The 14,311-nt window shown below is 38.1% G+C and overlaps 1 long non-coding RNA gene across 2 annotated transcripts; it reads right to left on the bottom strand.

Annotated features, from left to right (window-relative positions):
- Positions 1–869: 869 nt before the first annotated feature.
- Positions 870–3,940, bottom strand: LOC133741743 (uncharacterized). Of its 2 annotated transcripts, none has more exons than XR_009862092.1 (6): positions 3,562–3,940; positions 2,509–2,639; positions 2,237–2,278; positions 2,035–2,143; positions 1,805–1,883; positions 870–1,231 (listed from the first exon to the last, which is right to left on the bottom strand). It is a non-coding gene; the product is annotated as an uncharacterized LOC133741743 (long non-coding RNA). The 2 variants fall into 2 exon arrangements; XR_009862091.1 differs by having other exon boundaries at positions 2,601–2,639.
- Positions 3,941–14,311: the final 10,371 nt, after the last annotated feature.

The following is a 14,311-nucleotide window of genomic DNA, read 5'->3' as shown; positions in this document are numbered from 1 at the left end:
TGACACACTACTAGAATTTTGTTCATAGACATCGGTTCTAGACCGATGTTAAACTAATTTTCGATCGATGTCTTAGTGGGTGTAGAGAAAAGTATAGACATCAGTATAAGCACGTTTTCAACCGATGTCCCAGACAACAACCAACATCGATTCTAAAAAACAAATCGATGTATAATCGTTATAATCATCATATTTTTGTATGTTAGGTATGTCTAATTCTTCATATTTTCACATTTTATGCTTAAAAAAATATATGTCGAACAATACCTACTTGAACATTTGCATCGATTTCTATTCCAGAAGCGATGTCCAGTACACTTGTAGACATCAGTTCCCATGAGTATTGTTTGTTCGTGGCCATTTTTACGTGTAAGTTGCCACATTATTTTCCTAGGAACGATGTCTGCATCTTTATTCTACATCGTTTTTTTATTCAGAAATGATGTTTCCTTTAAGACAGAACATCGTTTCCAATTAAGTAAACCGATGTTCAATGGTATTATGTACGTCGGCTATTTTTATTCAAACTGATGTGTTAGTTCATTGAAGACATCGTTTTTGCTTTCCAAAACCGATGTTCACCTTTTGACCACACATCGGTTTGCTCCATGGTAGGTGATTTGTATGTTCATAATAGATTACTGTTTGGTGATTAGAATTCGAGAAATCGATGTGCAGTAGTTTTGATTTCATCGGTTTTGAGTTACAATTCGATATATTGATAATCATAGGACATCGATTTCATCTAGTTGCTGGAAAAAGAAATACATTTCTCATCACCCAAAAATTGGAGCTTTCCATTAATTTTCTTTCCAAATTCATGATTCAACTTAATTCACAAAATAAAACCCAAAACCTAAGGCTAGCTTAGAAACATATTAGCAACCAACTACAAAAGTACGTTCTACACCAAACTTTGCTTCAAAGCAAAAACTAGCCTTACTCAAAATCATGGAAGCCAAAAGTCTTACACCAAACTCTGTATAGAATCAGCCACTTCAATGCACACCTCGTCAATATCAATTTGGCTATATGATTTGCGCGCTTTTACTGCCCACTAGAAATGTATAAAACAACATATAAGTCACAATCATTGGGTAAAATCCCACAGTTCACTCAAAGTAGGATAAAGTCTTACCTCTTTCCTTAAAACATGTGTTATCAATAAGGGACCCTATAAGTAATGTAACAAAATTCTTCAACCAGGGGTGCACAGATCTCCTCATATTTTCTGGAAATATAAAGTATTTTGTCAAAATCATGTGCCAAGTGTAAAAGAGGACAAAATATAAGATGAACAATCAATACATAAGTAATTTTAACACACTGCAAACAAAGAAGGATGTAAGTTCTTACGACCTTGTGATTAATTGTTTTCTTTGTTCTTTTTTCTTTCTCAGCCTTGTGCTTATACCAAACCCAAAGTCCAATCAACATCCCTTATTATTTTACTCAAATAGATATATCTCTCTCTAGAAGTTTATATAATTTACTTACTATATATCAGGTCTACAAATATCATTGCTATGTAATTGACAAGACATACTAGACATAACAAGCTAGCTGGTCCCCATTTCTTAAGTGGAAGACTTAACTAATGCCATTTTTTTCCCGATCTGAAGACAGAACCATGTGATCCTCAAATGCTCATGTCTCCCTTGTGTATATTCATTCTCAAAACAACTATGATTTTCAATACATATTGGAAGAAGCTATTAGCCTATTACAAAAGAAGTCCAAGGCATGAATCAAAGTGCAGTAACACATTCTTGAAGCCAAGAAAAATAGTATGTGGAAGCATTACCAGGCCTTATAAAATCGGAGAGACCAAAATCAATAACCTTCACTGAAGCATCCTCTTCTCTTGTGGCAAAAAGAAAATTCTGCCAAGCAGTCATATGAAAAGAGTTATTGGTAATAGGTTCGGACGAGAACTGAAGATGTAAACAAACTACATGTGGAGGGGACTTTCAATACTATTCCATCAAAATACAAGAAAGTAGTGGAAAGTAGAAACTCTGAATGTAGTTGTACCTCTGGCTTTAGATCTCAATGCACAACATCTTGAAGATGACAATAGGCAATAACACTTAAAATTTGCACAACAATAACTTTAGCATCTTCTTCTGTGTATCTTCCACCCCTGCCACAAGGAGTTACTGAGAATAAATGAAACTGAAATCATAAATCTGAAAGTGCCCAACCACAAGTTTCAATATAAAGAATATAAATCTACCTGGACAAAATTTTATCCAGTAGTTCTCCACCTTTACACAACCTGAAAGTGAAAGAAATGAGAGAAAATCATATCAAATTTCAAAACAGGTTTTTCTGCCAACAAAAGTGTTCATTCTTCTCAGTTCTAAGACTAGGCTTAATATATGTGTGTGTGTGTGTGTGTGTGTTCATAAAACTAAACCATAAACAACAATACAAATGATGTCCCAACAAGGCTGACTCCTATAAATTGGTGTGAAGGAATAAGACTAAAAGAAAAATTACACGTACTCCATGACTATGTAGACATTATTGGCATCCTCAAATGCATCATAAAATCTGACCAGATTCTTATGTCTAGATAATGCTTTCAGTATTTTTACCTCTCTACGGACATCTTCAATAGCTATTGCTGTTGTCATCTGCAAAGAATCACTTAATTAGTAACCAATACGACTTCAAACAAAAACTTGTGTGATGACCATATAATACGACTTCAAAGAGCTAAATTAGATAGGATACAGCAAGATAAGATCAATAAATTGAACCAATAATCTGATACAAGCAAAACCCATCAAGAGAAACAATCAAAATTTCCCTCCAAATTTTGATTGTTAACTTAATTAATTAATGACTTAATTGTTAACTTGTGCAGTCAACAACAGAAATTCCTTTCCTAGTCATTGGATGCTAATTATTGCTTCTTCATTTTGGTCATTGAAATAGGGCAGAAAATATCTGCCTTGAAACTCATTTCATAATGTGATGAAACAAAAATGGATTGACAATATAACAGTACAGAACCTATTACAGGTTACCACTCATCGATGGTTATTCCATATTTTCATAAATCATAACATTATTTGAGAGAGAAACAACAGTATTAGTTTACTTGATTAAAAAAAAGAAAATAAGAACATGTTGAATAATATAATTAGGGGCTTCTAGCCATGTGATGCCCACATATCATGGTCAGTAATAGAAAATTATGTGGCAATAGAATATAGTTTGAGCACATTAAGAGCAAACAATTATCATGGCTGAACGTTAATATTATGCATCAAGCATGATGGTCAGATAGGATCAAAGCCTTGCAACAGAGTTATCAGTTATTTGTTGATATTCTTGACAGATGGCATAATCCCCAACACTGATAGTGATTTTGGCAGTTAATATAGATAGTATGCACATTATGCTAGTGGAAACATGAAATACTTTCCCAATGTATATTCACAGATTACCAAGCTTGAGAAATCAAAGGATATGCCAGCTGCCAAGCGGCACTCTGTATCAACTATCTTAAGCAAAGTAAATCATATTGAGCAGAATGTAACCAATACTTACCCAACTAAATCAGCTGCAAGAACTGAGCGCAGGAGCTCTGATCGTGATGGCAGTGTCCTATGAATTTTAGAGGAAGGAAAGGGAGTGTGGAGAAACCAGCCGACTTTCATTTTGTTGTTATATTCCTTCAAGCATTTTGGAAGAAACATAAGATGGTAGTCATGGCACCAAACAACATCACCCTCTTCATAGTGCTCATTAACTACATCTGCAAACATTTGATTTGCCTTCTTATATGCAGAAAACTGCGACTGGAAACTCCGAGTGGTAGCAAGTCGATCTTCTTGTGGAAGCCCAAGGTAATGGAAAAGGGGCCACAAAATATTGTTGCAATAGCCATTGTAATATTGATGAACAATCTCCTCATCAAGGAAGACGAGGATACACTTCTACAACCAACAGTACGAGTGAAACAGTGTGTTACAATGTTCAAGCACAATCACCTCGCAATTAGTGAAAAAGAGTTGGATCTATGTCTATGAATAGAGAAATAAAAATCCATGTACAGAATTTGAACCTTTTCAGCTAGAGCTTTAGTAAGTGCCCTCTGTCCAATATCATCTGCCACATTTACCCCTGCCCATCCAATCCACCTTGCCTCAAACTCCTTTACACCTATAAACAACAACGAGCATTACGAATTAGTTTCATATTTTGAGGGGGAAAACCGAATCATAAGTTAAAAGAACATGATAAGCACAGGATACAGAAACTTTGTAGAGATTGAAGATCTTAAGCAGAGTGAGCAACAGTCTTAATAAGAGTTGAAAGAATCCAATTAGATAAAGGACCAGATCTGTGACCCAATAACATGTAATCAAAAGAAGCAAACTTTACATAAGAGAAAAGGAAGCAAAGGCAAAGAGATCGCAAAGCAAATGCAGAGAAAGAAAAGGTACCTCATAAACCAAGTCGAAGAGGGATCGGAGAGTCGGAGGCGATGAGGAAGGCTCGACGCTTTTCAGAACCCCTTTTTGATTAGAGAGAGAGAGAAGAAAACAAAGGGAAAAGAGGAATAAGGGATGCTGTGGTATGACCTCGAAGAAGAGCAGAAGCATAACGATGGAGGAGGCGAGAGTGATGACGCCGCCGGGAAAGCTACCACTGTCGAAATCTTCATTGATTTTGGGGTTGGTCCGTAGCTTGTTCAACATATTCTCCATAGTTTATAGAGAGAGAAAGTGAGAGTCGGGGGGGGGGGGGGGGGGGGCTTGGGTTTGAGGGAGGGGGAGAGAGGGAGGGAGAGAGATAGGATTTGGAAGGAGTGAGAGTCATTAGGGTTCGAAAGTTTCAGAGAAAGTGAAAAACGTTTCAGGTGTTGGAGGGAATGAAAGCTCAGAATGAAGGTGTCGCGCGAGACTAACGTTAGTTGGGTGCAATTTTTTTTCTAAGTACGAAAGTTTTGAGTTTTAGTCCCCGCTTCTTCATTTCATTGAAAATACTTAACGCTTTTTGCAAAAATAGGTTCCCGCAAATTTTCAAACAAAACTTTTAACACCGGTCATTTTAAGAACTGATGTTAATGATATACATTTAAATCGGTATTTTCGTAAAACGATGTTAGATTACTTTTTTACATCGTGGGCAAGTCTGACCGATTTAAAACATGCGATGTCTAATAACATAATTCTAGTAGTGACATTTTCTGATTTCTAAAAGACATATCAGCAGGCCACTACCTAGAAACACCAAACAGGTACAGGCATTATGATTTTAGGGTAGATAGAATATTATAATCGTCTTATACAACTATACATGTAACTTTAGTAGAAAAGAAAATCAAGTTGAAGAATCTACGAAAAGAAACATCAAAGAACTAAAAGGGTACAGCCTTGTGAGCGTGTAACGATGCTTGGGGTATAGATCTTGCTATATGAATGTCCAAGATGTATACGCTAAAAGCGACCTTTATTTTTGAACTTTTTTTCTGGGAGTACATTGATGTCTAAAGAATGTGCTATGGCTTTCCACTAAATAAACTACCAAGTGGCCTAGAAACATCAGTATAAATTATCTCCAACGGATGCCCATGAAAATAGTCTACAAAAGGCAAAAGGCACACAAACCAATTTCGTAGTAATCCATGCATATAGTTTAGTTCAGTAGACTACATTAAAATCAATAAATAGAAATCATAGTAATCCCTGCATGTGGTTTAGTTCAGGAGATTACGTAAAAGTCAAACAATTCAAATTAAAAAGGAAAGTAAATAAGAAAATCAACAACTCACGCTGAAGCTAAGAAATCACCCTTTTAACTCCAATAAAATGATTCAAACAACACATGCTTAACAATTTCTCACTCACGAATAAGTTAAAGCATTCCGAAACCAACTCCACAATTTAGAAAAGCCCAAGTCAACGAAATTTCATGGAGCTTTTTAATCATGTTGCAACTGTTGCTAAAGATTGGGAGCTAGAATGGTTTGCAGTGATTGCTAGGTTTTTATGGCAAAATAGAAATTGTAGAGTTCATGGGAAGAATGTCTCACAAGCCCTTGAGTTAATTAACAAGGTTGCTGCTTGGTTTGATTTTAATAGTACAGTACAAAAAGGAGATGATGAGATAAGTAATGTGCCTAGTGTATTAACATGTATGACCATTTTGGTAATTATACCCAGTCAAAGCACTTTTGTCTTGCAACTTACCAAACACTTAGAAATTGTCTTTTTGTTCTCACAACACTTTTAAAAACAGTTTACCAAACACTCAACTGCTTCTTCTCACAGCAAGTTCGGAAGTGTTTCCTCTCACAGCAAGTTCGGAAGTGCTTCCTCTCACACCAAAGCTCTGAAAAAAATAATAATAATAATATTTAAAACAATTGTCAAAATGCATCTACCTACCGTGCGACAAAAAAAAATGCAACGGCATCATGAGAAAAGAAAAGTGTGGGGGGCACATGACAGAGTGTGATCAAGAAAATGGAATCATGCTCTGCACTCAGATAAAAAATAAATAAATAAAAAAAAGGAATCATGTTTTGAACTCAGACCAAAAAAAAAAAGTGACGTCATGAGACAAGAAGGTGAAGGGGACATGTGAACAAGAATGATTAATGATGTATGAATCATGTTGTTGGTTGTTATCGAAAAAAAACTAAAATAAATAAAAAATGAAAAAGAGGATCATGCTATGGGCTGCACGTGCAGGGGTGGAATCATGGCTAAAGTCATACATACTATAATTATATATGTTCATATTGTTATAAAATATCGACTTACGTTGTAGAGAGTAAAGAATGTATAAAGAGAGATGAGGGAAAATAGAGAAGTGTATTATTCAGTCTCAGAGGCCTCCCTTATGTAGAGGTAGGGTTTACATGATAAGTGTTCACACTATTGAGATATTACATGTAGGTCCCTAACTAATAACGTGGACAGCCACATAAGAAATAATATTTACAACACTCCCCCTTGGATGTCCACCAATTGATGATGGCATTGGACGCGCTTATTGTTGCCTCACTAAAAACCTTGCTAGGTAACAAAAACCCAGTGGGATAAAAATAACCCTGGTCGAAGGACAAAAAGAGCACAACGCGCATATGTCCTAGGTAGCATGTTTCTTGATGCTCCCCCTGATTGAAATCTCCCCCTGATCTTTGCATGCGTCGCTTGATAGCTTCGAGAGTCGTCTCAATCCAATCCCTTCCACTAACTTCTGGAAAGTACACTTAGGTAGAGATTTGGTGAATAAATCAGCTAAGTTTTCATCGGATCGAATTTGCTTTACTGCAATTTCTTGATTCTTTTGAAGCTCATGGGTGTGGAAGAACTTTGGTGCGATATGCTTAGTCTTGTCACCTTTGATGAATCCTTCTTTAATCTGAGCAATACAAGCAGCATTGTCTTCATACATGACTGTTGGATTGTCAGTTACTGAAGGTAAATCACACGTGCTTCGAATATGGCGAATCATGGATCTTAACCAAAAACATTCTCGGCCAGCTTCATATAATGCAATTATTTCTGAATGATTAGAGGAAGTTGCCACGAGTGTTTGCTTAGATGATCGCCATGAAAGTGCAGTGTCTCCACAAGTAAAAACATATCATGTTTGAGAGCGACCTCTATGCGGATCAGAGAGATATCCTGCATCAGCATATCCAACAATCGTGGGATTATCAACAGATTTATTTGTATAAAATAAACCCATATCTGTTGTACCACGAAGGTAGCGTAAAATGTCTTTTACGCCTTTCCAATGGCGTGATGTTGGAGCAGAGCTATATCTTGCCAACACACTAACTGCAAATGCAATGTCCGGTCTTGTACATTGTGCCAAATAAAGTAGGGCACCAATAGCACTAAGATATGGTACTTCTGGACCGAGGATAATTTCGTCATCTTGTCTGGGACGAAATGGATCTTTCAAAGTGTCAAGACTCCGAACAACCATTGGGGTACTAAGTGGGTGAGCTTTGTCCATACCGAATCTCTTCAGAATTTTTTCAGTATAAGCAGATTGATGGACAAGAATCCCACTATCCAAATGCTCAATCTGCAGCCCAAGGCAATACCTTGTTTTTCCAAGGTCTTTCATTTCAAATTCTTTCTTTAAATATTCAGCAGTTTTTCCAAGTTCTGAAGAACTTCCAATCAGATTCATGTCATCGACATAAACTGCGACTATTGCAAAACCAGAATTTGATTTCTTAATGAACACGCAAGGACATATAGGATCATTGACATATCCTTCCTTAAGTAGATACTCACTGAGGCAGTTGTACCACATTCGTCCAGATTGCTTCAATCCATATAAGGATCGTCTCAGTTTGATTGAGTACATATTGCGTGGTTTTGTAGTTGCTTCAGGCAACCTAAGTCCTTCTGGGACTTTCATGTAGATATCAGTATCTAACTCACCATATAGGTATGCAGTAACAACATCCATAAGTCGCATATCAAGTTTTTCCGAAACTACTAAACTTATTAGATAGCGGAATGTGATAGCATCCATTACGGGAGAATATGTTTCCTCATAATCTATCCCAGGCCTTTGTGAAAAACCTTGCGCAACAAGTTGCGCCTTATATCTTGCAATCTCATTTCTCTCATTACGCTTTCTTACAAATACCCATTTATATCCAACCGGTTTGACATTGGGTGGTGTCTGGACAACAGGTCCGAAAACACTGCGTTTTTCTAGAGAATTTAATTCAGTTTGGATTGCATCTTTCCATTTGAGCCAGTCATGTCTCTGTCTACATTCATTAACAGAGCGAGGTTCAGTGTCATCGCCTTTTATTATTTCAGTAGCTACTGCGAATGAGAATATATTGTCTATGATCATATCACTACGATCCCACAACTCATTGGTGTACACGTAGTTTACGGAAATTTCCTTATTTTCAAGTACCTGAGCCTCTTCATGGGCTGGTGTCTCACCGATGTCATTTTCCTCTTCTGTAGTCACAGAATCATGAATTGTGGATCGGACATTAATGTCTTGCCCAATATTCTCTTCAGGGGCGATTTCATTAGGATTCAGATGTGCCTTTGTTTTCCTCTTTCTAGGAACTGAATCTTTTGAACCTACAGGTCTGCCACGCTTCAGGCGTGCAGCAGATGGCTCATTGGCCGCCACATTATTTTGTCCAATTTGGACATTAATTCTTGTCGGTGCATTTATTGCTGGGATATGTGATCTTGTCACTTTTGCTGTGTCAGTGAATGCATCAGGCATTGTGTTAGCAATATTTTGAAGGTGCAGAATCCTTCGTACTTCAATTTCACTTTCTTTAGTACGAGGGTCAAGATGAGATATAGTGGGTACAGTCCACATTAATTCACGACGTTCATTTGGAACAGTCTTATCTCCCCCTAACGGCGGGAATATTGTCTCATCAAAATGGCAATCTGCAAACCGTGCGGTGAAGGTATCACCCGTCATGGGTTCTAAATACCGAATAATGGATGGTGAATCAAAACCAATGTAGATTCCCAATCGACGTTGAGGGCCCATTTTCGTTCGTTGTGGCGGTGCAATAGGCACATAAACAGCACAACCAAATGTTCGAAGATGGGAGATATTGGGCTGGCTCCCAGAAACAAGTTGTAATGGGGAATATTGATGGTTGGCTATGGGCCTCAACCGAATTAAAGCTGCTGCATGCAAAATTGCATGCCCCCAAGCAGAAACTGGCATCTTTGTTTTCATTAGCAAAGTGCGAGCTATTATTTGAAGTCTCTTAATAAGAGCTTCTACCAAACCATTTTGTGTATGAACATGAGGAACTGAATGTTCAATTTCAATTCCCATAGACATGCAGTAATCATCAAAGGTTTGAGATGTAAATTCACCAGCATTGTCTAGACGAAAGGACTTGATGGTGTAGTCCGGGAATTGAGCTCGTAATTTAATTATCTGAGCAAGTAGTTTGGCAAATGCCACAATACGGGTAGATAAGGGGCAAACGTGTGACCATCTCGTAGAGGCATCAACTAGGACCATAAAATATCGGAATGGTCCACAAGATGGGTCAATCGGTCCACAAATGTCTCCTTGAATTCTTTGTAGAAAAGATGGGGATTCGATATCTACCTTTGCATAAGATGGTTTAACCACCAATTTCCCTTGTGAGCAAGCTTTGCAAGGGTTGCTTGGCAAAACAATATGTTTAGTCATCAATGGATGTCCATTGGAATTTCTAATAATCCTACACATCATGGTTGATCCGGGGTGACCCAAACGGTCATGCCAAAGCATAAATGCATGTTGATTTTTGAACTGCTGGTTCACAACATGGTATGCCTCAATTGGTTGAATGGTTGTGTAATACAACCCAGATGATAGGGCAACCAATTTTTCCAATAACTGCTTCTGGCAGTTTTTATCGGACGTAATGCAAAGATATTCCACATGATTATCATTTGTGGTCTCAATGTGGTATCCATTTAAACGGATATCTCTAAAACTGAGGAGATTTCTTCTGGATCTCGAAGAGTATAAAGCCTCTTGAATGGACAATTGAGTTCCATTGGGTAGTCTAATGTGGGCTCTTCCGGAGCCTTCAATCAGGTCTGCAGGACCTGAGATAGTAGTCACATTGGCTTTAGAAGGTGTTAAAGTGGAGAAATAAACCCGATCGCGAAGGATCGTATGTGTAGTGGCACTGTCAGCAAGACATATTTCTTCTCCATCCTTCATAAGTTGAGAGCATCCAAAATCCATTTTCATGCCTTAAAAAAAATAATAATAATAATTAATTAATCTGACTAAGGCATAATATTGTATTTAAAGAAATATAAATCTCTCTTTTTTCAAACGGAAGTTTAAATAAAAAAACAAGGGACTAGTTAGAAGTAGTTTTGAAAACAACTTCCTACTGATAACTATAGTTGCAAGACGTTCAGAGTCTAATCAATCTCATAAAGTCATTGAAATATCTACTTGTGATATTCTTTGCACAAAGATAAGTATGTAATCATTCCATGCACAAGTTAGTTTCATTAATCTTTATCTACATGCTGCAGTACTACCTCATGTATTCTACTCTGAAAAACGTTAAAAAGAATATCAATTCATGTGTGCATGCACGTCTGAACAAGAACTTTTGAGCTAGACCAAATGTCACGCCCCGGATTTTGAATGATAAATTCAAAATCCGAAACCTGAATAATTACAATTACAAAAAAAACAAATCTCGAAACTTCGAGTTCATTATTACAATTCACTCTCACAATATATTATAAAGCTCAAATGAGCATAACACACCTCACAACTTACAATTGTTGTAAAACTCTAACAATTGCTCTAACCGCACGATCACCGTCCTGGTTCTCCTGTCCTGTAGGATTACCCGCTACACAATTTGAATAGTGTACCGGGAGTTGCAACAACACAAAACCCGGTAAGCTTTTTACAGCCAGTATGAGTAAACAAGAAAGAACTGTTGATTTATTAGATTTCAAGACTACCACAAACCCACGTTACTTTCTCACTCTCATATATATATATAGACACTTATGAGTTACTCTCAATTTAGCTCATAAGATCACTCACTCTCATATATATATGTAGACACTTATGAGTTACTCTCAATTTAGCTCATAAGATCACTCACTCTCATATATACATATAGACACTTATGAGTTACTCTCAAATTCGCTCATAAGATTTCCCAACATTTGGTAGACAGACTCATATATATATATAGACCCTTATGAGTTACTCTCAATTTCCCTCATAAGGTTACCATATATATATTGACACTTATGAGTTACTCTCAATTTCACTCATAAGGTCACTCCACATTTGGCAGACAGACTAGAGCTCTAACTGAACGTAACCACTCGTCCGGCCACAGACGTGATTACGATTTAATACTATTAATAACCACCAGCCCGGTACGAGAGCGTGATTCACTAATAGATGCCATGGTCACCTCGTGACCTAGTGATCTCCACAGATCACAACAATTTATTGTTCCTCAACAATAAAACTCAACACCTCTCACAATATATTGTTTCTCAACAATAAACTCAATACCTCTCACAATATATTGTTTCTCAACAATAAACTCAACACAACTCCAACAATACATATTATTTCACGTAATAATATATATACAGACATTCACACAGGAATGTCTAATACACCAACAATAGTTCATATGATTGCAAAATAAAGCAATTAAATATATTGGGTTCGTAATATGAACCACGTGAGGTTTACTCACCTCGATAATCCCGCTGCGTCTTCAATTCAGCTCAAAATACGATCCACAATCGTCCACCAACTCAAACCGTCAATCACCTAGTCCAATAATGATCTTGACTTAGCCAACAACTCAAATATGTAATTAAACGACGATCCAACGCTCAGATTCAAATTAAACGATGATCCAACGGTCGGATCTGAATTTAATGATGATCCAACGGTCGGATCCTCACGGATCGCCTTTAGGATCATCCTCCAAAATTATCACGAAGATCCAACGGTCAGATCTTCCTGAATCGCCTTTACTAACATCTCCACAAAATTATATGAAAATCCGACGGTCAGATTCTCACGAATCGCCTTCCGAATCACTATTTCTCAATTATACGAAGATCCAACGGTCGGATCTTCGCCCGTGACCTCACAAGGTCACCGGGACAGTCATACGATCAACATATCCAAAATTGAAGCAAAACCGATGGTCAGATCTTCACAGATCGTAAACCGAAGATAAACGTAAAAACGTTAAATAGTAACGTCAAAACGTAAATCCACTATTTATCAACTTTTTCTAACATGACCATGTTATATATCAAAACGCTCGTATGGATGCATAGATCATCGCCTAGATAATGAAAACTCGAAATATGGTCTGATGCGCCGCCACAAGCGGTGGTCAGTGGGCGGTCAACGCGGCGGTCAACGCCGGTCAACCACCTCAGATGGCAAAGTGACCAACTACAAACTGGTTCAAAATGAAAGGGTGGTCGACTTTCATACCTGGAGCTAAGCCTGGTTCGGCCTAGATCGTCCTAAATCAAGCGTTGAAGTTGGATTAATCTCGTGCGTCTGATCAGATTCCAGATTGAATCAGGGACGTCGAAATCTTCAACTCGTGATCTTTCACTCCACACTCCAAATCGTCAAGCAAGGCCTATATGGGGATGATCAGGGGGAGGAGGAGATCACGAAAATGGGGAGGATCGGCCCGTGCAACGCCGGCACGGCCAAGATCCGGTCGGGTCGAATGCTAGGCTCTGGGGGGCTTCGATCCACGTCTGGGGGCAGCGGCGGTGCAAGGGGAGGCCACCAGGCGGCTGGGCGTGGCACGGCGAGTCCGGAGAGGGCCGGGTCGTGGCCGGAGGACGCCGGAGGAGGGCGATGGGTCCGGGTCGGGTCAGTCGGGTCGGCTGCGTAGGGAGGAGAGAGAACGGAGGAAACCGGGGGCCAAAATGCAAAATTTGCATTTTTTCGTCCTTAATGAATAAATCTGATATTTTTCCTATTTATAGAAAATTCCCAATTTTCAAATATTCATAACTTAATCATACGAACTCCGAATATTGCGTTCCACATGTCCACGAACTCGTATCGACGAGCTCTACAACTTTCATGAAGGGAGTTTTCCCAAATTTTGAACGTATAAAAAGTCAACTTTGTTGACCCCCTAAAAACGTTCGTTTTCGAAAATAAAATCGTTCGAACTAATTCCACAACTTCTCCAAGCTTCGTACTCGCTCCTACTATCGTGAAATCATTTCTAAAAATCCACGGAATTTAATTTGGATTTTCCGGGGTATTACAGTCTACCCTCCTTAAAGAAATTTCGTCCCGAAATTTGAGCGTAAGTCAATTCCTCTCGATTAAGGTTGACCTAACCATCGAATATCCATCTTTCCCAAAGCTGTAGTAATCTACAAAGCCTCAACCCTTGTATAAAAATACATTCCTATGGCCACTAAATCCTTTCATCACAAACGTAAACGCACAACACAATTGTTCAACATCAATCCACATCAATTACACAAAATCATCACATGGATCATCTCATAGATCCTCACATAGATCTTCACATAGATCATCACATAGATCATCACTCTGTACTGGCATACAAGCACAGTAAACACTCTCACAAAGTGTTTCGCTACTCAATTAGCATCACGGTAAATCTCCATAGTAAAACTTAAGATGCATCACTCAAAACAAATCATCCCCAAAAGCACGCCAATAAATTATGTCATCCAATGATGATGACTTGGGCTTGCTCAATCCTTGGGTTAAGCACTAGGGCTGGCCAATTGGGCCT

The sequence above is a fragment of the Rosa rugosa genome, chromosome 4 (genome assembly GCF_958449725.1).
Source record: "Rosa rugosa chromosome 4, drRosRugo1.1, whole genome shotgun sequence".
In the NCBI taxonomy this organism is placed as follows: Eukaryota; Viridiplantae; Streptophyta; class Magnoliopsida; order Rosales; family Rosaceae; genus Rosa; species Rosa rugosa.
The sequence above is the reverse complement of the archived record's forward strand: the minus strand, read 5'-3'. Positions and strand labels throughout refer to the sequence as shown.